Below are 20,816 nucleotides of genomic sequence, written 5' to 3'. Positions count from 1 at the left end.
CTTTTCCCTGGACTTGACACCTCAAACATTAAAGATGAACGCCCTATTGGTGTTACAGGGACTAATATATCTGGCTTCAATGTTTTTATGTGTCAATTGATCACCTTTTGTCTTGTTTTCGATTGCCTTTTCTCTTTTATCTCAAATGTGTTTCATTATGAAATGTTTTTGGATTGGCCGTTTTTCTGTATTTGGTCAACTAAATCATTTGAATGAAGTTGTGCCATGCCGAGTTGAAAGATTCTGTTACCTCAATTTAACATTAACACCCGAGGGTTCCCAGAATCTCTGAGTTTTCTCCATGGCAAGTCTCCAACCTTAAACGCAGCAAATTGGCCCTGCAGGTAAGAATTCTAACCAAAGACTCAAGATTGCACCACTACAAAAAGCCAAACAATTAAGGTTCCACCGAGACTTGAACTCGGATCACTGGATTCAGAGTCCAGAGTGCTAACCATTACACCATGGAACCCCAGGTAGACAAATAAACTGCCCACCTCACCTGGTCTGCGTGAGGTGCCAGATCTCCAGCATCAAATCTATTGGACTGTTTCATTGCTGACAGAAGGAAACTTACGTAGCATTTGTGTGTGCAGGCATAACAAAATTGAGGAAAGAGCGTTAAAATCACTGCCCCGTGTGAGGGTCGAACTCACGGCCTTCAGATTATGAGACTGACGCGCTGCCTACTGCGCCAACGAGGCCCGAAAAGGACTTTATGTACACATTTCAAGTGTATGAGCTCAATTTGTTTCAATTACAATAAAGTCAAGATCAGCAAGGTGTAATAAGATTCATAGACAGATATCTCAAATGGCTTTTCCCTGGACTTGACACCTCAAACATTAAAGATGAACGCCCTATTGGTGTTACAGGGACTAATATATCTGGCTTCAATGTTTTTATGTGTCAATTGATCACCTTTTGTCTTGTTTTCGATTGCCTTTTCTCTTTTATCTCAAATGTGTTTCATTATGAAACGTTTTTGGATTGGCCGTTTTTCTGTATTTGGTCAACTAAATCATTTGAATGAAGTTGTGCCATGCCGAGTTGAAAGATTCTGTTACCTCAATTTAACATTAACACCCGAGGGTTCCCAGAATCTCTGAGTTTTCTCCATGGCAAGTCTCCAACCTTAAACGCAGCAAATTGGCCCTGCAGGTAAGAATTCTAACCAAAGACTCAAGATTGCACCACTACAAAAAGCCAAACAATTAAGGTTCCACCGAGACTTGAACTCGGATTACTGGATTCAGAGTCCAGAGTGCTAACCATTACACCATGGAACCCCAGGTAGACAAATAAACTGCCCACCTCACCTGGTCTGCGTGAGGTGCCAGATCTCCAGCATCAAATCTATTGGACTGTTTCATTGCTGACAGAAGGAAACTTACGTAGCATTTGTGTGTGCAGGCATAACAAAATTGAGGAAAGAGCGTTAAAATCACTGCCCCGTGTGAGGGTCGAACTCACGGCCTTCAGATTATGAGACTGACGCGCTGCCTACTGCGCCAAAGAGGCCCGAAAAGGACTTTATGTACACATTTCAAGTGTATGAGCTCAATTTGTTTCAATTACAATAAAGTCAAGATCAGCAAGGTGTAATAAGATTCATAGACAGATATCTCAAATGGCTTTTCCCTGGACTTGACACCTCAAACATTAAAGATGAACGCCCTATTGGTGTTACAGGGACTAATATATCTGGCTTCAATGTTTTTATGTGTCAATTGATCACCTTTTGTCTTGTTTTCGATTGCCTTTTCTCTTTTATCTCAAATGTGTTTCATAATGAAACGTTTTTGGATTGGCCGTTTTTCTGTATTTGGTCAACTAAATCATTTGAATGAAGTTGTGCCATGCCGAGTGGAAAGATTCTGTTACCTCAATTTAACACCCGAGGGTTCCCAGAATCTTTGAGTTTTCTCCATGGCAAGTCTCCAACCTTAAACGCAGCAAATTGGCCCTGCAGGTAAGAATTCTAACCAAAGACTCAAGATTGCACCACTACAAAAAGCCAAACAATTAAGGTTCCACCGAGACTTGAACTCGGATTACTGGATTTAGAGTCCAGAGTGCTAACCATTACACCATGGAACCCCAGGTAGACAAATAAACTGCCCACCTCACCTGGTCTGCGTGAGGTGCCAGATCTCCAGCATCAAATCTATTGGACTGTTTCATTGCTGACAGAAGGAAACTTACGTAGCATTTGTGTGTGCAGGCATAACAAAATTGAGGAAAGAGCGTTAAAATCACTGCCCCGTGTGAGGGTCGAACTCACGGCCTTCAGATTATGAGACTGACGCGCTGCCTACTGCGCCAACGAGGCCCGAAAAGGACTATATGTACACATTTCAAGTGTATGAGCTCAATTTGTTTCAATTACAATAAAGTCAAGATCAGCAAGGTGTAATAAGATTCATAGACAGATATCTCAAATGGCTTTTCCCTGGACTTGACACCTCAAACATTAAAGATGAACGCCCTATTGGTGTTACAGGGACTAATATATCTGGCTTCAATGTTTTTATGTGTCAATTGATCACCTTTTGTCTTGTTTTCGATTGCCTTTTCTCTTTTATCTCAAATGTGTTTCATTATGAAATGTTTTTGGATTGGCCGTTTTTCTGTATTTGGTCAACTAAATCATTTGAATGAAGTTGTGCCATGCCGAGTGGAAAGATTCTGTTACCTCAATTTAACACCCGAGGGTTCCCAGAATCTTTGAGTTTTCTCCATGGGAAGTCTCCAACCTTAAACGCAGCAAATTGGCCCTGCAGGTAAGAATTCTAACCAAAGACTCAAGATTGCACCACTACAAAAAGCCAAACAATTAAGGTTCCACCGAGACTTGAACTCGGATTACTGGATTCAGAGTCCAGAGTGCTAACCATTACACCATGGAACCCCAGGTAGACAAATAAACTGCCCACCTCACCTGGTCTGCGTGAGGTGCCAGATCTCCAGCATCAAATCTATTGGACTGTTTCATTGCTGACAGAAGGAAACTTACGTAGCATTTGTGTGTGCAGGCATAACAAAATTGAGGAAAGAGCGTTAAAATCACTGCCCCGTGTGAGGGTCGAACTCACGGCCTTCAGATTATGAGACTGACGCGCTGCCTACTGCGCCAACGAGGCCCGAAAAGGACTATATGTACACATTTCAAGTGTATGAGCTCAATTTGTTTCAATTACAATAAAGTCAAGATCAGCAAGGTGTAATAAGATTCATAGACAGATATCTCAAATGGCTTTTCCCTGGACTTGACACCTCAAACATTAAAGATGAACGCCCTATTGGTGTTACAGGGACTAATATATCTGGCTTCAATGTTTTTATGTGTCAATTGATCACCTTTTGTCTTGTTTTCGATTGCCTTTTCTCTTTTATCTCAAATGTGTTTCATAATGAAACGTTTTTGGATTGGCCGTTTTTCTGTATTTGGTCAACTAAATCATTTGAATGAAGTTGTGCCATGCCGAGTGGAAAGATTCTGTTACCTCAATTTAACACCCGAGGGTTCCCAGAATCTTTGAGTTTTCTCCATGGCAAGTCTCCAACCTTAAACGCAGCAAATTGGCCCTGCAGGTAAGAATTCTAACCAAAGACTCAAGATTGCACCACTACAAAAAGCCAAACAATTAAGGTTCCACCGAGACTTGAACTCGGATTACTGGATTTAGAGTCCAGAGTGCTAACCATTACACCATGGAACCCCAGGTAGACAAATAAACTGCCCACCTCACCTGGTCTGCGTGAGGTGCCAGATCTCCAGCATCAAATCTATTGGACTGTTTCATTGCTGACAGAAGGAAACTTACGTAGCATTTGTGTGTGCAGGCATAACAAAATTGAGGAAAGAGCGTTAAAATCACTGCCCCGTGTGAGGGTCGAACTCACGGCCTTCAGATTATGAGACTGACGCGCTGCCTACTGCGCCAACGAGGCCCGAAAAGGACTATATGTACACATTTCAAGTGTATGAGCTCAATTTGTTTCAATTACAATAAAGTCAAGATCAGCAAGGTGTAATAAGATTCATAGACAGATATCTCAAATGGCTTTTCCCTGGACTTGACACCTCAAACATTAAAGATGAACGCCCTATTGGTGTTACAGGGACTAATATATCTGGCTTCAATGTTTTTATGTGTCAATTGATCACCTTTTGTCTTGTTTTCGATTGCCTTTTCTCTTTTATCTCAAATGTGTTTCATTATGAAATGTTTTTGGATTGGCCGTTTTTCTGTATTTGGTCAACTAAATCATTTGAATGAAGTTGTGCCATGCCGAGTGGAAAGATTCTGTTACCTCAATTTAACACCCGAGGGTTCCCAGAATCTTTGAGTTTTCTCCATGGGAAGTCTCCAACCTTAAACGCAGCAAATTGGCCCTGCAGGTAAGAATTCTAACCAAAGACTCAAGATTGCACCACTACAAAAAGCCAAACAATTAAGGTTCCACCGAGACTTGAACTCGGATTACTGGATTCAGAGTCCAGAGTGCTAACCATTACACCATGGAACCCCAGGTAGACAAATAAACTGCCCACCTCACCTGGTCTGCGTGAGGTGCCAGATCTCCAGCATCAAATCTATTGGACTGTTTCATTGCTGACAGAAGGAAACTTACGTAGCATTTGTGTGTGCAGGCATAACAAAATTGAGGAAAGAGCGTTAAAATCACTGCCCCGTGTGAGGGTCGAACTCACGGCCTTCAGATTATGAGACTGACGCGCTGCCTACTGCGCCAACGAGGCCCGAAAAGGACTATATGTACACATTTCAAGTGTATGAGCTCAATTTGTTTCAATTACAATAAAGTCAAGATCAGCAAGGTGTAATAAGATTCATAGACAGATATCTCAAATGGCTTTTCCCTGGACTTGACACCTCAAACATTAAAGATGAACGCCCTATTGGTGTTACAGGGACTAATATATCTGGCTTCAATGTTTTTATGTGTCAATTGATCACCTTTTGTCTTGTTTTCGATTGCCTTTTCTCTTTTATCTCAAATGTGTTTCATTATGAAATGTTTTTGGATTGGCCGTTTTTCTGTATTTGGTCAACTAAATCATTTGAATGAAGTTGTGCCATGCCGAGTGGAAAGATTCTGTTACCTCAATTTAACACCCGAGGGTTCCCAGAATCTCTGAGTTTTCTCCATGGCAAGTCTCCAACCTTAAACGCAGCAAATTGGCCCTGCAGGTAAGAATTCTAACCAAAGACTCAAGATTGCACCACTACAAAAAGCCAAACAATTAAGGTTCCACCGAGACTTGAACTCGGATCACTGGATTCAGAGTCCAGAGTGCTAACCATTACACCATGGAACCCCAGGTAGACAAATAAACTGCCCACCTCACCTGGTCTGCGTGAGGTGCCAGATCTCCAGCATCAAATCTAATGGACTGTTTCATTGCTGACAGAAGGAAACTTACGTAGCATTTGTGTGTGCAGGCATAACAAAATTGAGGAAAGAGCGTTAAAATCACTGCCCCGTGTGAGGGTCGAACTCACGGCCTTCAGATTATGAGACTGACGCGCTGCCTACTGCGCCAACGAGGCCCGAAAAGGACTTTATGTACACATTTCAAGTGTATGAGCTCAATTTGTTTCAATTACAATAAAGTCAAGATCAGCAAGGTGTAATAAGATTCATAGACAGATATCTCAAATGGCTTTTCCCTGGACTTGACACCTCAAACATTAAAGATGAACGCCCTATTGGTGTTACAGGGACTAATATATCTGGCTTCAATGTTTTTATGTGTCAATTGATCACCTTTTGTCTTGTTTTCGATTGCCTTTTCTCTTTTATCTCAAATGTGTTTCATTATGAAATGTTTTTGGATTGGCCGTTTTTCTGTATTTGGTCAACTAAATCATTTGAATGAAGTTGTGCCATGCCGAGTGGAAAGATTCTGTTACCTCAATTTAACACCCGAGGGTTCCCAGAATCTTTGAGTTTTCTCCATGGGAAGTCTCCAACCTTAAACGCAGCAAATTGGCCCTGCAGGTAAGAATTCTAACCAAAGACTCAAGATTGCACCACTACAAAAAGCCAAACAATTAAGGTTCCACCGAGACTTGAACTCGGATTACTGGATTCAGAGTCCAGAGTGCTAACCATTACACCATGGAACCCCAGGTAGACAAATAAACTGCCCACCTCACCTGGTCTGCGTGAGGTGCCAGATCTCCAGCATCAAATCTATTGGACTGTTTCATTGCTGACAGAAGGAAACTTACGTAGCATTTGTGTGTGCAGGCATAACAAAATTGAGGAAAGAGAGTTAAAATCACTGCCCCGTGTGAGGGTCGAACTCACGGCCTTCAGATTATGAGACTGACGCGCTGCCTACTGCGCCAACGAGGCCCGAAAAGGACTTTATGTACACATTTCAAGTGTATGAGCTCAATTTGTTTCAATTACAATAAAGTCAAGATCAGCAAGGTGTAATAAGATTCATAGACAGATATCTCAAATGGCTTTTCCCTGGACTTGACACCTCAAACATTAAAGATGAACGCCCTATTGGTGTTACAGGGACTAATATATCTGGCTTCAATGTTTTTATGTGTCAATTGATCACCTTTTGTCTTGTTTTCGATTGCCTTTTCTCTTTTATCTCAAATGTGTTTCATTATGAAATGTTTTTGGATTGGCCGTTTTTCTGTATTTGGTCAACTAAATCATTTGAATGAAGTTGTGCCATGCCGAGTTGAAAGATTCTGTTACCTCAATTTAACATTAACACCCGAGGGTTCCCAGAATCTCTGAGTTTTCTCCATGGCAAGTCTCCAACCTTAAACGCAGCAAATTGGCCCTGCAGGTAAGAATTCTAACCAAAGACTCAAGATTGCACCACTACAAAAAGCCAAACAATTAAGGTTCCACCGAGACTTGAACTCGGATTACTGGATTCAGAGTCCAGAGTGCTAACCATTACACCATGGAACCCCAGGTAGACAAATAAACTGCCCACCTCACCTGGTCTGCGTGAGGTGCCAGATCTCCAGCATCAAATCTATTGGACTGTTTCATTGCTGACAGAAGGAAACTTACGTAGCATTTGTGTGTGCAGGCATAACAAAATTGAGGAAAGAGCGTTAAAATCACTGCCCCGTGTGAGGGTCGAACTCACGGCCTTCAGATTATGAGACTGACGCGCTGCCTACTGCGCCAAAGAGGCCCGAAAAGGACTTTATGTACACATTTCAAGTGTATGAGCTCAATTTGTTTCAATTACAATAAAGTCAAGATCAGCAAGGTGTAATAAGATTCATAGACAGATATCTCAAATGGCTTTTCCCTGGACTTGACACCTCAAACATTAAAGATGAACGCCCTATTGGTGTTACAGGGACTAATATATCTGGCTTCAATGTTTTTATGTGTCAATTGATCACCTTTTGTCTTGTTTTCGATTGCCTTTTCTCTTTTATCTCAAATGTGTTTCATAATGAAACGTTTTTGGATTGGCCGTTTTTCTGTATTTGGTCAACTAAATCATTTGAATGAAGTTGTGCCATGCCGAGTGGAAAGATTCTGTTACCTCAATTTAACACCCGAGGGTTCCCAGAATCTTTGAGTTTTCTCCATGGGAAGTCTCCAACCTTAAACGCAGCAAATTGGCCCTGCAGGTAAGAATTCTAACCAAAGACTCAAGATTGCACCACTACAAAAAGCCAAACAATTAAGGTTCCACCGAGACTTGAACTCGGATTACTGGATTCAGAGTCCAGAGTGCTAACCATTACACCATGGAACCCCAGGTAGACAAATAAACTGCCCACCTCACCTGGTCTGCGTGAGGTGCCAGATCTCCAGCATCAAATCTATTGGACTGTTTCATTGCTGACAGAAGGAAACTTACGTAGCATTTGTGTGTGCAGGCATAACAAAATTGAGGAAAGAGCGTTAAAATCACTGCCCCGTGTGAGGGTCGAACTCACGGCCTTCAGATTATGAGACTGACGCGCTGCCTACTGCGCCAACGAGGCCCGAAAAGGACTATATGTACACATTTCAAGTGTATGAGCTCAATTTGTTTCAATTACAATAAAGTCAAGATCAGCAAGGTGTAATAAGATTCATAGACAGATATCTCAAATGGCTTTTCCCTGGACTTGACACCTCAAACATTAAAGATGAACGCCCTATTGGTGTTACAGGGACTAATATATCTGGCTTCAATGTTTTTATGTGTCAATTGATCACCTTTTGTCTTGTTTTCGATTGCCTTTTCTCTTTTATCTCAAATGTGTTTCATTATGAAATGTTTTTGGATTGGCCGTTTTTCTGTATTTGGTCAACTAAATCATTTGAATGAAGTTGTGCCATGCCGAGTGGAAAGATTCTGTTACCTCAATTTAACACCCGAGGGTTCCCAGAATCTCTGAGTTTTCTCCATGGCAAGTCTCCAACCTTAAACGCAGCAAATTGGCCCTGCAGGTAAGAATTCTAACCAAAGACTCAAGATTGCACCACTACAAAAAGCCAAACAATTAAGGTTCCACCGAGACTTGAACTCGGATCACTGGATTCAGAGTCCAGAGTGCTAACCATTACACCATGGAACCCCAGGTAGACAAATAAAACTGCCCACCTCACCTGGTCTGCGTGAGGTGCCAGATCTCCAGCATCAAATCTAATGGACTGTTTCATTGCTGACAGAAGGAAACTTACGTAGCATTTGTGTGTGCAGGCATAACAAAATTGAGGAAAGAGCGTTAAAATCACTGCCCCGTGTGAGGGTCGAACTCACGGCCTTCAGATTATGAGACTGACGCGCTGCCTACTGCGCCAACGAGGCCCGAAAAGGACTTTATGTACACATTTCAAGTGTATGAGCTCAATTTGTTTCAATTACAATAAAGTCAAGATCAGCAAGGTGTAATAAGATTCATAGACAGATATCTCAAATGGCTTTTCCCTGGACTTGACACCTCAAACATTAAAGATGAACGCCCTATTGGTGTTACAGGGACTAATATATCTGGCTTCAATGTTTTTATGTGTCAATTGATCACCTTTTGTCTTGTTTTCGATTGCCTTTTCTCTTTTATCTCAAATGTGTTTCATTATGAAATGTTTTTGGATTGGCCGTTTTTCTGTATTTGGTCAACTAAATCATTTGAATGAAGTTGTGCCATGCCGAGTGGAAAGATTCTGTTACCTCAATTTAACACCCGAGGGTTCCCAGAATCTTTGAGTTTTCTCCATGGGAAGTCTCCAACCTTAAACGCAGCAAATTGGCCCTGCAGGTAAGAATTCTAACCAAAGACTCAAGATTGCACCACTACAAAAAGCCAAACAATTAAGGTTCCACCGAGACTTGAACTCGGATCACTGGATTCAGAGTCCAGAGTGCTAACCATTACACCATGGAACCCCAGGTAGACAAATAAACTGCCCACCTCACCTGGTCTGCGTGAGGTGCCAGATCTCCAGCATCAAATCTAATGGACTGTTTCATTGCTGACAGAAGGAAACTTACGTAGCATTTGTGTGTGCAGGCATAACAAAATTGAGGAAAGAGCGTTAAAATCACTGCCCCGTGTGAGGGTCGAACTCACGGCCTTCAGATTATGAGACTGACGCGCTGCCTACTGCGCCAACGAGGCCCGAAAAGGACTTTATGTACACATTTCAAGTGTATGAGCTCAATTTGTTTCAATTACAATAAAGTCAAGATCAGCAAGGTGTAATAAGATTCATAGACAGATATCTCAAATGGCTTTTCCCTGGACTTGACACCTCAAACATTAAAGATGAACGCCCTATTGGTGTTACAGGGACTAATATATCTGGCTTCAATGTTTTTATGTGTCAATTGATCACCTTTTGTCTTGTTTTCGATTGCCTTTTCTCTTTTATCTCAAATGTGTTTCATTATGAAATGTTTTTGGATTGGCCGTTTTTCTGTATTTGGTCAACTAAATCATTTGAATGAAGTTGTGCCATGCCGAGTGGAAAGATTCTGTTACCTCAATTTAACACCCGAGGGTTCCCAGAATCTTTGAGTTTTCTCCATGGGAAGTCTCCAACCTTAAACGCAGCAAATTGGCCCTGCAGGTAAGAATTCTAACCAAAGACTCAAGATTGCACCACTACAAAAAGCCAAACAATTAAGGTTCCACCGAGACTTGAACTCGGATCACTGGATTCAGAGTCCAGAGTGCTAACCATTACACCATGGAACCCCAGGTAGACAAATAAACTGCCCACCTCACCTGGTCTGCGTGAGGTGCCAGATCTCCAGCATCAAATCTATTGGACTGTTTCATTGCTGACAGAAGGAAACTTACGTAGCATTTGTGTGTGCAGGCATAACAAAATTGAGGAAAGAGCGTTAAAATCACTGCCCCGTGTGAGGGTCGAACTCACGGCCTTCAGATTATGAGACTGACGCGCTGCCTACTGCGCCAACGAGGCCCGAAAAGGACTTTATGTACACATTTCAAGTGTATGAGCTCAATTTGTTTCAATTACAATAAAGTCAAGATCAGCAAGGTGTAATAAGATTCATAGACAGATATCTCAAATGGCTTTTCCCTGGACTTGACACCTCAAACATTAAAGATGAACGCCCTATTGGTGTTACAGGGACTAATATATCTGGCTTCAATGTTTTTATGTGTCAATTGATCACCTTTTGTCTTGTTTTCGATTGCCTTTTCTCTTTTATCTCAAATGTGTTTCATTATGAAATGTTTTTGGATTGGCCGTTTTTCTGTATTTGGTCAACTAAATCATTTGAATGAAGTTGTGCCATGCCGAGTGGAAAGATTCTGTTACCTCAATTTAACACCCGAGGGTTCCCAGAATCTTTGAGTTTTCTCCATGGGAAGTCTCCAACCTTAAACGCAGCAAATTGGCCCTGCAGGTAAGAATTCTAACCAAAGACTCAAGATTGCACCACTACAAAAAGCCAAACAATTAAGGTTCCACCGAGACTTGAACTCGGATCACTGGATTCAGAGTCCAGAGTGCTAACCATTACACCATGGAACCCCAGGTAGACAAATAAACTGCCCACCTCACCTGGTCTGCGTGAGGTGCCAGATCTCCAGCATCAAATCTATTGGACTGTTTCATTGCTGACAGAAGGAAACTTACGTAGCATTTGTGTGTGCAGGCATAACAAAATTGAGGAAAGAGCGTTAAAATCACTGCCCCGTGTGAGGGTCGAACTCACGGCCTTCAGATTATGAGACTGACGCGCTGCCTACTGCGCCAACGAGGCCCGAAAAGGACTTTATGTACACATTTCAAGTGTATGAGCTCAATTTGTTTCAATTACAATAAAGTCAAGATCAGCAAGGTGTAATAAGATTCATAGACAGATATCTCAAATGGCTTTTCCCTGGACTTGACACCTCAAACATTAAAGATGAACGCCCTATTGGTGTTACAGGGACTAATATATCTGGCTTCAATGTTTTTATGTGTCAATTGATCACCTTTTGTCTTGTTTTCGATTGCCTTTTCTCTTTTATCTCAAATGTGTTTCATAATGAAACGTTTTTGGATTGGCCGTTTTTCTGTATTTGGTCAACTAAATCATTTGAATGAAGTTGTGCCATGCCGAGTTGAAAGATTCTGTTACCTCAATTTAACATTAACACCCGAGGGTTCCCAGAATCTCTGAGTTTTCTCCATGGCAAGTCCCCAACCTTAAACGCAGCAAATTGGCCCTGCAGGTAAGAATTCTAACCAAAGACTCAAGATTGCACCACTACAAACAGCTAAACGATTAAGGTTCCACCGAGACTTGAACTCGGATTACTGGATTCAGAGTCCAGAGTGCTAACCATTACACCATGGAACCCCAGGTAGACAAATAAACTGCCCACCTCACCTGGTCTGCGTGAGGTGCCAGATCTCCAGCATCAAATCTATTGGACTGTTTCATTGCTGACAGAAGGAAACTTACGTAGCATTTGTGTGTGCAGGCATAACAAAATTGAGGAAAGAGCGTTAAAATCACTGCCCCGTGTGAGGGTCGAACTCACGGCCTTCAGATTATGAGACTGACGCGCTGCCTACTGCGCCAACGAGGCCCGAAAAGGACTTTATGTACACATTTCAAGTGTATGAGCTCAATTTGTTTCAATTACAATAAAGTCAAGATCAGCAAGGTGTAATAAGATTCATAGACAGATATCTCAAATGGCTTTTCCCTGGACTTGACACCTCAAACATTAAAGATGAACGCCCTATTGGTGTTACAGGGACTAATATATCTGGCTTCAATGTTTTTATGTGTCAATTGATCACCTTTTGTCTTGTTTTCGATTGCCTTTTCTCTTTTATCTCAAATGTGTTTCATTATGAAATGTTTTTGGATTGGCCGTTTTTCTGTATTTGGTCAACTAAATCATTTGAATGAAGTTGTGCCATGCCGAGTGGAAAGATTCTGTTACCTCAATTTAACACCCGAGGGTTCCCAGAATCTTTGAGTTTTCTCCATGGGAAGTCTCCAACCTTAAACGCAGCAAATTGGCCCTGCAGGTAAGAATTCTAACCAAAGACTCAAGATTGCACCACTACAAAAAGCCAAACAATTAAGGTTCCACCGAGACTTGAACTCGGATCACTGGATTCAAAATCCAGAGTGCTAACCATTACACCATGGAACCCCAGGTAGACAAATAAACTGCCCACCTCACCTGGTCTGCGTGAGGTGCCAGATCTCCAGCATCAAATCTATTGGACTGTTTCATTGCTGACAGAAGGAAACTTACCTAGCATTTGTGTGTGCAGGCATAACAAAATTGAGGAAAGAGCGTTAAAATCACTGCCCCGTGTGAGGGTCGAACTCACGGCCTTCAGATTATGAGACTGACGCGCTGCCTACTGCGCCAACGAGGCCCGAAAAGGACTTTATGTACACATTTCAAGTGTATGAGCTCAATTTGTTTCAATTACAATAAAGTCAAGATCAGCAAGGTGTAATAAGATTCATAGACAGATATCTCAAATGGCTTTTCCCTGGACTTGACACCTCAAACATTAAAGATGAACGCCCTATTGGTGTTACAGGGACTAATATATCTGGCTTCAATGTTTTTATGTGTCAATTGATCACCTTTTGTCTTGTTTTCGATTGCCTTTTCTCTTTTATCTCAAATGTGTCTCATTATGAAATGTTTTTGGATTGGCCGTTTTTCTGTATTTGGTCAACTAAATCATTTGAATGAAGTTGTGCCATGCCGAGTGGAAAGATTCTGTTACCTCAATTTAACACCCGAGGGTTCCCAGAATCTTTGAGTTTTCTCCATGGGAAGTCTCCAACCTTAAACGCAGCAAATTGGCCCTGCAGGTAAGAATTCTAACCAAAGACTCAAGATTGCACCACTACAAAAAGCCAAACAATTAAGGTTCCACCGAGACTTGAACTCGGATCACTGGATTCAAAATCCAGAGTGCTAACCATTACACCATGGAACCCCAGGTAGACAAATAAACTGCCCACCTCACCTGGTCTGCGTGAGGTGCCAGATCTCCAGCATCAAATCTATTGGACTGTTTCATTGCTGACAGAAGGAAACTTACCTAGCATTTGTGTGTGCAGGCATAACAAAATTGAGGAAAGAGCGTTAAAATCACTGCCCCGTGTGAGGGTCGAACTCACGGCCTTCAGATTATGAGACTGACGCGCTGCCTACTGCGCCAACGAGGCCCGAAAAGGACTTTATGTACACATTTCAAGTGTATGAGCTCAATTTGTTTCAATTACAATAAAGTCAAGATCAGCAAGGTGTAATAAGATTCATAGACAGATATCTCAAATGGCTTTTCCCTGGACTTGACACCTCAAACATTAAAGATGAACGCCCTATTGGTGTTACAGGGACTAATATATCTGGCTTCAATGTTTTTATGTGTCAATTGATCACCTTTTGTCTTGTTTTCGATTGCCTTTTCTCTTTTATCTCAAATGTGTCTCATTATGAAATGTTTTTGGATTGGCCGTTTTTCTGTATTTGGTCAACTAAATCATTTGAATGAAGTTGTGCCATGCCGAGTGGAAAGATTCTGTTACCTCAATTTAACACCCGAGGGTTCCCAGAATCTTTGAGTTTTCTCCATGGGAAGTCTCCAACCTTAAACGCAGCAAATTGGCCCTGCAGGTAAGAATTCTAACCAAAGACTCAAGATTGCACCACTACAAAAAGCCAAACAATTAAGGTTCCACCGAGACTTGAACTCGGATTACTGGATTCAGAGTCCAGAGTGCTAACCATTACACCATGGAACCCCAGGTAGACAAATAAACTGCCCACCTCACCTGGTCTGCGTGAGGTGCCAGATCTCCAGCATCAAATCTATTGGACTGTTTCATTGCTGACAGAAGGAAACTTACGTAGCATTTGTGTGTGCAGGCATAACAAAATTGAGGAAAGAGCATTAAAATCACTGCCCCGTGTGAGGGTCAAACTCACGGCCTTCAGATTATGAGACTGACGCGCTGCCTACTGCGCCAACGAGGCCCGAAAAGGACTTTATGTACACATTTCAAGTGTATGAGCTCAATTTGTTTCAATTACAATAAAGTCAAGATCAGCAAGGTGTAATAAGATTCATAGACAGATATCTCAAATGGCTTTTCCCTGGACTTGACACCTCAAACATTAAAGATGAACGCCCTATTGGTGTTACAGGGACTAATATATCTGGCTTCAATGTTTTTATGTGTCAATTGATCACCTTTTGTCTTGTTTTCGATTGCCTTTTCTCTTTTATCTCAAATGTGTTTCATAATGAAACGTTTTTGGATTGGCCGTTTTTCTGTATTTGGTCAACTAAATCATTTGAATGAAGTTGTGCCATGCCGAGTGGAAAGATTCTGTTACCTCAATTTAACACCCGAGGGTTCCCAGAATCTCTGAGTTTTCTCCATGGCAAGTCCCCAACCTTAAACGCAGCAAATTGGCCCTGCAGGTAAGAATTCTAACCAAAGACTCAAGATTGCACCACTACAAACAGCTAAACGATTAAGGTTCCACCGAGACTTGAACTCGGATTACTGGATTCAGAGTCCAGAGTGCTAACCATTACACCATGGAACCCCAGGTAGACAAATAAACTGCCCACCTCACCTGGTCTGCGTGAGGTGCCAGATCTCCAGCATCAAATCTATTGGACTGTTTCATTGCTGACAGAAGGAAACTTACGTAGCATTTGTGTGTGCAGGCATAACAAAATTGAGGAAAGAGCGTTAAAATCACTGCCCCCTGTGAGGGTCGAACTCACGGCCTTCAGATTATGAGACTGACGCGCTGCCTACTGCGCCAACGAGGCCCGAAAAGGACTTTATGTACACATTTCAAGTGTATGAGCTCAATTTGTTTCAATTACAATAAAGTCAAGATCAGCAAGGTGTAATAAGATTCATAGACAGATATCTCAAATGGCTTTTCCCTGGACTTGACACCTCAAACATTAAAGATGAACGCCCTATTGGTGTTACAGGGACTAATATATCTGGCTTCAATGTTTTTATGTGTCAATTGATCACCTTTTGTCTTGTTTTCGATTGCCTTTTCTCTTTTATCTCAAATGTGTTTCATTATGAAATGTTTTTGGATTGGCCGTTTTTCTGTATTTGGTCAACTAAATCATTTGAATGAAGTTGTGCCATGCCGAGTGGAGAGATTCTGTTACCTCAATTTAACACCCGAGGGTTCCCAGAATCTTTGAGTTTTCTCCATGGGAAGTCTCCAACCTTAAACGCAGCAAATTGGCCCTGCAGGTAAGAATTCTAACCAAAGACTCAAGATTGCACCACTACAAAAAGCCAAACAATTAAGGTTCCACCGAGACTGGAACTCGGATTACTGGATTCAGAGTCCAGAGTGCTAACCATTACACCATGGAACCCCAGGTAGACAAATAAACTGCCCACCTCACCTGGTCTGCGTGAGGTGCCAGATCTCCAGCATCAAATCTATTGGACTGTTTCATTGCTGACAGAAGGAAACTTACGTAGCATTTGTGTGTGCAGGCATAACAAAATTGAGGAAAGAGCGTTAAAATCACTGCCCCGTGTGAGGGTCGAACTCACGGCCTTCAGATTATGAGACTGACGCGCTGCCTACTGCGCCAACGAGGCCCGAAAAGGACTTTATGTACACATTTCAAGTGTATGAGCTCAATTTGTTTCAATTACAATAAAGTCAAAATCAGCAAGGTGTAATAAGATTCATAGACAGATATCTCAAATGGCTTTTCCCTGGACTTGACACCTCAAACATTAAAGATGAACGCCCTATTGGTGTTACAGGGACTAATATATCTGGCTTCAATGTTTTTATGTGTCAATTGATCACCTTTTGTCTTGTTTTCGATTGCCTTTTCTCTTTTATCTCAAATGTGTTTCATTATGAAATGTTTTTGGAATGACCGTTTTTCTGTATTTGGTCAACTAAATCATTTGAATGAAGTTGTGCCATGCCGAGTGGAAAGATTCTGTTTCCTCAATTTAACACCCGAGGGTTCCCAGAATCTCTGAGTTTTCTCCATGGCAAGTCCCCAACCTTAAACGCAGCAAATTGGCCCTGCAGGTAAGAATTCTAACCAAAGACTCAAGATTGCACCACTACAAACAGCTAAACGATTAAGGTTCCACCGAGACTTGAACTCGGATTACTGGATTCAGAGTCCAGAGTGCTAACCATTACACCATGGAACCCCAGGTAGACAAATAAACTGCCCACCTCACCTGGTCTGCGTGAGGTGCCAGATCTCCAGCATCAAATCTATTGGACTGTTTCATTGCTGACAGAAGGAAACTTACGTAGCATTTGTGTGTGCAGGCATAACAAAATTGAGGAAAGAGCGTTAAAATCACTGCCCCGTGTGAGGGTCGAACTCACGGCCTTCAGATTATGAGATTGACGCGCTGCCTACTGCGCCAACGAGGCCCGAAAAGGACTTTATGTACACATTTCAAGTGTATGAGCTCAATTTGTTTCAATTACAATAAAGTCAAGAGCAGCAAGGGGTAATAAGATTCATAGACAGATATCTCAAATGGCTTTTCCCTGGACTTGACACCTCAAACATTAAAGATGAACGCCCTATTGGTGTTACAGGGACTAATATATCTGGCTTCAATGTTTTTATGTGTCAATTGATCACCTTTTGTCTTGTTTTCGATTGCCTTTTCTCTTTTATCTCAAATGTGTTTCATAATGAAACGTTTTTGGATTGGCCGTTTTTCTGTATTTGGTCAACTAAATCATTTGAATGAAGTTGTGCCATGCCGAGTGGAAAGATTCTGTTACCTCAATTTAACATTAACACCCGAGGGTTCCCAGAATCTCTGAGTTTTCTCCATGGCAAGTCTCCAACCTTAAACGCAGCAAATTGGCCCTGCAGGTAAGAATTCTAACCAAAGACTCAAGATTGCACCACTACAAACTGCTAAACGATTAAGGTTCCACCGAGACTTGAACTCGGATTACTGGATTCAGAGTCCAGAGTGCTAACCATTACACCATGGAACCCCAGGTAGACAAATAAACTGCCCACCTCACCTGGTCTGCGTGAGGTGCCAGATCTCCAGCATCAAATCTATTGGACTGTTTCATTGCTGACAGAAGGAAACTTACGTAGCATTTGTGTGTGCAGGCATAACAAAATTGAGGAAAGAGCGTTAAAATCACTGCCCCGTGTGAGGGTCGAACTCACGGCCTTCAGATTATGAGACTGACGCGCTGCCTACTGCGCCAACGAGGCCCGAAAAGGACTTTATGTACACATTTCAAGTGTATGAGCTCAATTTGTTTCAATTACAATAAAGTCAAGATCAGCAAGGTGTAATAAGATTCATAGACAGATATCTCAAATGGCTTTTCCCTGGACTTGACACCTCAAACATTAAAGATGAACGCCCTATTGGTGTTACAGGGACTAATATATCTGGCTTCAATGTTTTTATGTGTCAATTGATCACCTTTTGTCTTGTTTTCGATTGCCTTTTCTCTTTTATCTCAAATGTGTTTCATTATGAAATGTTTTTGGATTGGCCGTTTTTCTGTATTTGGTCAACTAAATCATTTGAATGAAGTTGTGCCATGCCGAGTGGAAAGATTCTGTTACCTCAATTTAACACCCGAGGGTTCCCAGAATCTTTGAGTTTTCTCCATGGGAAGTCTCCAACCTTAAACGCAGCAAATTGGCCCTGCAGGTAAGAATTCTAACCAAAGACTCAAGATTGCACCACTACAAAAAGCCAAACAATTAAGGTTCCACCGAGACTTGAACTCGGATTACTGGATTCAGAGTCCAGAGTGCTAACCATTACACCATGGAACCCCAGGTAGACAAATAAACTGCCCACCTCACCTGGTCTGCGTGAGGTGCCAGATCTCCAGCATCAAATCTATTGGACTGTTTCATTGCTGACAGAAGGAAACTTACGTAGCATTTGTGTGTGCAGGCATAACAAAATTGAGGAAAGAGCGTTAAAATCACTGCCCCGTGTGAGGGTCGAACTCACGGCCTTCAGATTATGAGACTGACGCGCTGCCTACTGCGCCAACGAGGCCCGAAAAGGACTTTATGTACACATTTCAAGTGTATGAGCTCAATTTGTTTCAATTACAATAAAGTCAAAATCAGCAAGGTGTAATAAGATTCATAGACAGATATCTCAAATGGCTTTTCCCTGGACTTGACACCTCAAACATTAAAGATGAACGCCCTATTGGTGTTACAGGGACTAATATATCTGGCTTCAATGTTTTTATGTGTCAATTGATCACCTTTTGTCTTGTTTTCGATTGCCTTTTCTCTTTTATCTCAAATGTGTTTCATTATGAAATGTTTTTCGAATGACCGTTTTTCTGTATTTGGTCAACTAAATCATTTGAATGAAGTTGTGCCATGCCGAGTGGAAAGATTCTGTTACCTCAATTTAACACCCGAGGGTTCCCAGAATCTTTGAGTTTTCTCCATGGGAAGTCTCCAACCTTAAACGCAGCAAATTGGCCCTGCAGGTAAGAATTCTAACCAAAGACTCAAGATTGCACCACTACAAACTGCTAAACGATTAAGGTTCCACCGAGACTTGAACTCGGATTACTGGATTCAGAGTCCAGAGTGCTAACCATTACACCATGGAACCCCAGGTAGACAAATAAACTGCCCACCTCACCTGGTCTGCGTGAGGTGCCAGATCTCCAGCATCAAATCTATTGGACTGTTTCATTGCTGACAGAAGGAAACTTACGTAGCATTTGTGTGTGCAGGCATAACAAAATTGAGAAAAGAGCGTTAAAATCACTGCCCCGTGTGAGGGTCGAACTCACGACCTTCAGATTATGAGACTGACGCGCTGCCTACTGCGCCAACGAGGCCCGAAAAGGACTTTATGTACACATTTCAAGTGTATGAGCTCAATTTGTTTCAATTACAATAAAGTCAAGAGCAGCAAGGTGTAATAAGATTCATAGACAGATATCTCAAATGGCTTTTCCCTGGACTTGACACCTCAAACATTACAGATGAACGCCCTATTGGTGTTACAGAGACTAATATATCTGGCTTCAATGTTTTTATGTGTCAATTGATCACCTTTTGTCTTGTTTTCGATTGCCTTTTCTCTTTTATCTCAAATGTGTTTCATTATGAAATGTTTTTGGATTGGCCGTTTTTCTGTATTTGGTCAACTAAATCATTTGAATGAAGTTGTGCCATGCCGAGTGGAAAGATTCTGTTACCTCAATTTAACACCCGAGGGTTCCCAGAATCTTTGAGTTTTCTCCATGGGAAGTCTCCAACCTTAAACGCAGCAAATTGGCCCTGCAGGTAAGAATTCTAACCAAAGACTCAAGATTGCACCACTACAAAAAGCCAAACAATTAAGGTTCCACCGAGACTTGAACTCGGATTACTGGATTCAGAGTCCAGAGTGCTAACCATTACACCATGGAACCCCAGGTAGACAAATAAACTGCCCACCTCACCTGGTCTGCGTGAGGTGCCAGATCTCCAGCATCAAATCTATTGGACTGTTTCATTGCTGACAGAAGGAAACTTACGTAGCATTTGTGTGTGCAGGCATAACAAAATTGAGGAAAGAGCGTTAAAATCACTGCCCCGTGTGAGGGTCGAACTCACGGCCTTCAGATTATGAGACTGACGCGCTGCCTACTGCGCCAACGAGGCCCGAAAAGGACTTTATGTACACATTTCAAGTGTATGAGCTCAATTTGTTTCAATTACAATAAAGTCAAAATCAGCAAGGTGTAATAAGATTCATAGACAGATATCTCAAATGGCTTTTCCCTGGACTTGACACCTCAAACATTAAAGATGAACGCCCTATTGGTGTTACAGGGACTAATATATCTGGCTTCAATGTTTTTATGTGTCAATTGATCACCTTTTGTCTTGTTTTCGATTGCCTTTTCTCTTTTATCTCAAATGTGTTTCATTATGAAATGTTTTTGGAATGACCGTTTTTCTGTATTTGGTCAACTAAATCATTTGAATGAAGTTGTGCCATGCCGAGTGGAAAGATTCTGTTTCCTCAATTTAACACCCGAGGGTTCCCAGAATCTCTGAGTTTTCTCCATGGCAAGTCCCCAACCTTAAACGCAGCAAATTGGCCCTGCAGGTAAGAATTCTAACCAAAGACTCAAGATTGCACCACTACAAACAGCTAAACGATTAAGGTTCCACCGAGACTTGAACTCGGATTACTGGATTCAGAGTCCAGAGTGCTAACCATTACACCATGGAACCCCAGGTAGACAAATAAACTGCCCACCTCACCTGGTCTGCGTGAG

At 41.8% G+C, this 20,816-nt stretch overlaps 49 non-coding genes across 49 annotated transcripts; all 49 read right to left on the bottom strand.

Annotated features, from left to right (window-relative positions):
- Positions 1-400: 400 nt before the first annotated feature.
- On the bottom strand, positions 401-472 carry trnaq-cug (transfer RNA glutamine (anticodon CUG)). The gene has a single exon. It is a non-coding gene; the product is annotated as a tRNA-Gln (tRNA).
- Positions 473-631: 159 nt separating this feature from the next.
- On the bottom strand, positions 632-704 carry trnam-cau (transfer RNA methionine (anticodon CAU)). The gene has a single exon. It is a non-coding gene; the product is annotated as a tRNA-Met (tRNA).
- Positions 705-1,217: 513 nt separating this feature from the next.
- Positions 1,218-1,289, bottom strand: trnaq-cug (transfer RNA glutamine (anticodon CUG)). The gene has a single exon. It is a non-coding gene; the product is annotated as a tRNA-Gln (tRNA).
- A 159-nt stretch (positions 1,290-1,448) lies between these two features.
- Positions 1,449-1,521, bottom strand: trnam-cau (transfer RNA methionine (anticodon CAU)). Its single transcript has one exon. It is a non-coding gene; the product is annotated as a tRNA-Met (tRNA).
- Positions 1,522-2,259: 738 nt separating this feature from the next.
- Positions 2,260-2,332, bottom strand: trnam-cau (transfer RNA methionine (anticodon CAU)). The gene has a single exon. It is a non-coding gene; the product is annotated as a tRNA-Met (tRNA).
- Positions 2,333-2,839: 507 nt separating this feature from the next.
- trnaq-cug (transfer RNA glutamine (anticodon CUG)) lies at positions 2,840-2,911 on the bottom strand. The gene has a single exon. It is a non-coding gene; the product is annotated as a tRNA-Gln (tRNA).
- A 159-nt stretch (positions 2,912-3,070) lies between these two features.
- On the bottom strand, positions 3,071-3,143 carry trnam-cau (transfer RNA methionine (anticodon CAU)). The gene has a single exon. It is a non-coding gene; the product is annotated as a tRNA-Met (tRNA).
- Positions 3,144-3,881: 738 nt separating this feature from the next.
- Positions 3,882-3,954, bottom strand: trnam-cau (transfer RNA methionine (anticodon CAU)). The gene has a single exon. It is a non-coding gene; the product is annotated as a tRNA-Met (tRNA).
- A 507-nt stretch (positions 3,955-4,461) lies between these two features.
- Positions 4,462-4,533, bottom strand: trnaq-cug (transfer RNA glutamine (anticodon CUG)). The gene has a single exon. It is a non-coding gene; the product is annotated as a tRNA-Gln (tRNA).
- A 159-nt stretch (positions 4,534-4,692) lies between these two features.
- Positions 4,693-4,765, bottom strand: trnam-cau (transfer RNA methionine (anticodon CAU)). The gene has a single exon. It is a non-coding gene; the product is annotated as a tRNA-Met (tRNA).
- A 507-nt stretch (positions 4,766-5,272) lies between these two features.
- trnaq-cug (transfer RNA glutamine (anticodon CUG)) lies at positions 5,273-5,344 on the bottom strand. The gene has a single exon. It is a non-coding gene; the product is annotated as a tRNA-Gln (tRNA).
- A 159-nt stretch (positions 5,345-5,503) lies between these two features.
- Positions 5,504-5,576, bottom strand: trnam-cau (transfer RNA methionine (anticodon CAU)). Its single transcript has one exon. It is a non-coding gene; the product is annotated as a tRNA-Met (tRNA).
- Positions 5,577-6,083: 507 nt separating this feature from the next.
- trnaq-cug (transfer RNA glutamine (anticodon CUG)) lies at positions 6,084-6,155 on the bottom strand. The gene has a single exon. It is a non-coding gene; the product is annotated as a tRNA-Gln (tRNA).
- A 159-nt stretch (positions 6,156-6,314) lies between these two features.
- Positions 6,315-6,387, bottom strand: trnam-cau (transfer RNA methionine (anticodon CAU)). The gene has a single exon. It is a non-coding gene; the product is annotated as a tRNA-Met (tRNA).
- Positions 6,388-6,900: 513 nt separating this feature from the next.
- Positions 6,901-6,972, bottom strand: trnaq-cug (transfer RNA glutamine (anticodon CUG)). The gene has a single exon. It is a non-coding gene; the product is annotated as a tRNA-Gln (tRNA).
- A 159-nt stretch (positions 6,973-7,131) lies between these two features.
- trnam-cau (transfer RNA methionine (anticodon CAU)) lies at positions 7,132-7,204 on the bottom strand. The gene has a single exon. It is a non-coding gene; the product is annotated as a tRNA-Met (tRNA).
- Positions 7,205-7,711: 507 nt separating this feature from the next.
- Positions 7,712-7,783, bottom strand: trnaq-cug (transfer RNA glutamine (anticodon CUG)). Its single transcript has one exon. It is a non-coding gene; the product is annotated as a tRNA-Gln (tRNA).
- A 159-nt stretch (positions 7,784-7,942) lies between these two features.
- trnam-cau (transfer RNA methionine (anticodon CAU)) lies at positions 7,943-8,015 on the bottom strand. Its single transcript has one exon. It is a non-coding gene; the product is annotated as a tRNA-Met (tRNA).
- A 507-nt stretch (positions 8,016-8,522) lies between these two features.
- trnaq-cug (transfer RNA glutamine (anticodon CUG)) lies at positions 8,523-8,594 on the bottom strand. The gene has a single exon. It is a non-coding gene; the product is annotated as a tRNA-Gln (tRNA).
- Positions 8,595-8,754: 160 nt separating this feature from the next.
- On the bottom strand, positions 8,755-8,827 carry trnam-cau (transfer RNA methionine (anticodon CAU)). Its single transcript has one exon. It is a non-coding gene; the product is annotated as a tRNA-Met (tRNA).
- A 507-nt stretch (positions 8,828-9,334) lies between these two features.
- Positions 9,335-9,406, bottom strand: trnaq-cug (transfer RNA glutamine (anticodon CUG)). The gene has a single exon. It is a non-coding gene; the product is annotated as a tRNA-Gln (tRNA).
- A 159-nt stretch (positions 9,407-9,565) lies between these two features.
- Positions 9,566-9,638, bottom strand: trnam-cau (transfer RNA methionine (anticodon CAU)). The gene has a single exon. It is a non-coding gene; the product is annotated as a tRNA-Met (tRNA).
- Positions 9,639-10,145: 507 nt separating this feature from the next.
- On the bottom strand, positions 10,146-10,217 carry trnaq-cug (transfer RNA glutamine (anticodon CUG)). Its single transcript has one exon. It is a non-coding gene; the product is annotated as a tRNA-Gln (tRNA).
- Positions 10,218-10,376: 159 nt separating this feature from the next.
- Positions 10,377-10,449, bottom strand: trnam-cau (transfer RNA methionine (anticodon CAU)). The gene has a single exon. It is a non-coding gene; the product is annotated as a tRNA-Met (tRNA).
- Positions 10,450-10,956: 507 nt separating this feature from the next.
- Positions 10,957-11,028, bottom strand: trnaq-cug (transfer RNA glutamine (anticodon CUG)). Its single transcript has one exon. It is a non-coding gene; the product is annotated as a tRNA-Gln (tRNA).
- Positions 11,029-11,187: 159 nt separating this feature from the next.
- trnam-cau (transfer RNA methionine (anticodon CAU)) lies at positions 11,188-11,260 on the bottom strand. The gene has a single exon. It is a non-coding gene; the product is annotated as a tRNA-Met (tRNA).
- Positions 11,261-11,773: 513 nt separating this feature from the next.
- On the bottom strand, positions 11,774-11,845 carry trnaq-cug (transfer RNA glutamine (anticodon CUG)). The gene has a single exon. It is a non-coding gene; the product is annotated as a tRNA-Gln (tRNA).
- Positions 11,846-12,004: 159 nt separating this feature from the next.
- Positions 12,005-12,077, bottom strand: trnam-cau (transfer RNA methionine (anticodon CAU)). Its single transcript has one exon. It is a non-coding gene; the product is annotated as a tRNA-Met (tRNA).
- A 507-nt stretch (positions 12,078-12,584) lies between these two features.
- Positions 12,585-12,656, bottom strand: trnaq-uug (transfer RNA glutamine (anticodon UUG)). The gene has a single exon. It is a non-coding gene; the product is annotated as a tRNA-Gln (tRNA).
- A 159-nt stretch (positions 12,657-12,815) lies between these two features.
- On the bottom strand, positions 12,816-12,888 carry trnam-cau (transfer RNA methionine (anticodon CAU)). The gene has a single exon. It is a non-coding gene; the product is annotated as a tRNA-Met (tRNA).
- Positions 12,889-13,395: 507 nt separating this feature from the next.
- trnaq-uug (transfer RNA glutamine (anticodon UUG)) lies at positions 13,396-13,467 on the bottom strand. The gene has a single exon. It is a non-coding gene; the product is annotated as a tRNA-Gln (tRNA).
- Positions 13,468-13,626: 159 nt separating this feature from the next.
- trnam-cau (transfer RNA methionine (anticodon CAU)) lies at positions 13,627-13,699 on the bottom strand. The gene has a single exon. It is a non-coding gene; the product is annotated as a tRNA-Met (tRNA).
- A 507-nt stretch (positions 13,700-14,206) lies between these two features.
- Positions 14,207-14,278, bottom strand: trnaq-cug (transfer RNA glutamine (anticodon CUG)). The gene has a single exon. It is a non-coding gene; the product is annotated as a tRNA-Gln (tRNA).
- A 159-nt stretch (positions 14,279-14,437) lies between these two features.
- Positions 14,438-14,510, bottom strand: trnam-cau (transfer RNA methionine (anticodon CAU)). The gene has a single exon. It is a non-coding gene; the product is annotated as a tRNA-Met (tRNA).
- A 507-nt stretch (positions 14,511-15,017) lies between these two features.
- On the bottom strand, positions 15,018-15,089 carry trnaq-cug (transfer RNA glutamine (anticodon CUG)). The gene has a single exon. It is a non-coding gene; the product is annotated as a tRNA-Gln (tRNA).
- A 159-nt stretch (positions 15,090-15,248) lies between these two features.
- trnam-cau (transfer RNA methionine (anticodon CAU)) lies at positions 15,249-15,321 on the bottom strand. Its single transcript has one exon. It is a non-coding gene; the product is annotated as a tRNA-Met (tRNA).
- A 507-nt stretch (positions 15,322-15,828) lies between these two features.
- Positions 15,829-15,900, bottom strand: trnaq-cug (transfer RNA glutamine (anticodon CUG)). Its single transcript has one exon. It is a non-coding gene; the product is annotated as a tRNA-Gln (tRNA).
- A 159-nt stretch (positions 15,901-16,059) lies between these two features.
- trnam-cau (transfer RNA methionine (anticodon CAU)) lies at positions 16,060-16,132 on the bottom strand. The gene has a single exon. It is a non-coding gene; the product is annotated as a tRNA-Met (tRNA).
- A 507-nt stretch (positions 16,133-16,639) lies between these two features.
- Positions 16,640-16,711, bottom strand: trnaq-cug (transfer RNA glutamine (anticodon CUG)). The gene has a single exon. It is a non-coding gene; the product is annotated as a tRNA-Gln (tRNA).
- Positions 16,712-16,870: 159 nt separating this feature from the next.
- Positions 16,871-16,943, bottom strand: trnam-cau (transfer RNA methionine (anticodon CAU)). The gene has a single exon. It is a non-coding gene; the product is annotated as a tRNA-Met (tRNA).
- Positions 16,944-17,456: 513 nt separating this feature from the next.
- trnaq-cug (transfer RNA glutamine (anticodon CUG)) lies at positions 17,457-17,528 on the bottom strand. Its single transcript has one exon. It is a non-coding gene; the product is annotated as a tRNA-Gln (tRNA).
- Positions 17,529-17,687: 159 nt separating this feature from the next.
- On the bottom strand, positions 17,688-17,760 carry trnam-cau (transfer RNA methionine (anticodon CAU)). Its single transcript has one exon. It is a non-coding gene; the product is annotated as a tRNA-Met (tRNA).
- A 507-nt stretch (positions 17,761-18,267) lies between these two features.
- Positions 18,268-18,339, bottom strand: trnaq-cug (transfer RNA glutamine (anticodon CUG)). The gene has a single exon. It is a non-coding gene; the product is annotated as a tRNA-Gln (tRNA).
- Positions 18,340-18,498: 159 nt separating this feature from the next.
- trnam-cau (transfer RNA methionine (anticodon CAU)) lies at positions 18,499-18,571 on the bottom strand. The gene has a single exon. It is a non-coding gene; the product is annotated as a tRNA-Met (tRNA).
- Positions 18,572-19,078: 507 nt separating this feature from the next.
- Positions 19,079-19,150, bottom strand: trnaq-cug (transfer RNA glutamine (anticodon CUG)). The gene has a single exon. It is a non-coding gene; the product is annotated as a tRNA-Gln (tRNA).
- Positions 19,151-19,309: 159 nt separating this feature from the next.
- On the bottom strand, positions 19,310-19,382 carry trnam-cau (transfer RNA methionine (anticodon CAU)). Its single transcript has one exon. It is a non-coding gene; the product is annotated as a tRNA-Met (tRNA).
- Positions 19,383-19,889: 507 nt separating this feature from the next.
- trnaq-cug (transfer RNA glutamine (anticodon CUG)) lies at positions 19,890-19,961 on the bottom strand. The gene has a single exon. It is a non-coding gene; the product is annotated as a tRNA-Gln (tRNA).
- A 159-nt stretch (positions 19,962-20,120) lies between these two features.
- Positions 20,121-20,193, bottom strand: trnam-cau (transfer RNA methionine (anticodon CAU)). The gene has a single exon. It is a non-coding gene; the product is annotated as a tRNA-Met (tRNA).
- A 507-nt stretch (positions 20,194-20,700) lies between these two features.
- On the bottom strand, positions 20,701-20,772 carry trnaq-cug (transfer RNA glutamine (anticodon CUG)). The gene has a single exon. It is a non-coding gene; the product is annotated as a tRNA-Gln (tRNA).
- Positions 20,773-20,816: the final 44 nt, after the last annotated feature.

This window comes from Pungitius pungitius, chromosome 6, assembly GCF_949316345.1.
Source record: "Pungitius pungitius chromosome 6, fPunPun2.1, whole genome shotgun sequence".
NCBI lineage: Eukaryota > Metazoa > Chordata > Actinopteri > Perciformes > Gasterosteidae > Pungitius > Pungitius pungitius.
The sequence above is the reverse complement of the archived record's forward strand: the minus strand, read 5'-3'. Positions and strand labels throughout refer to the sequence as shown.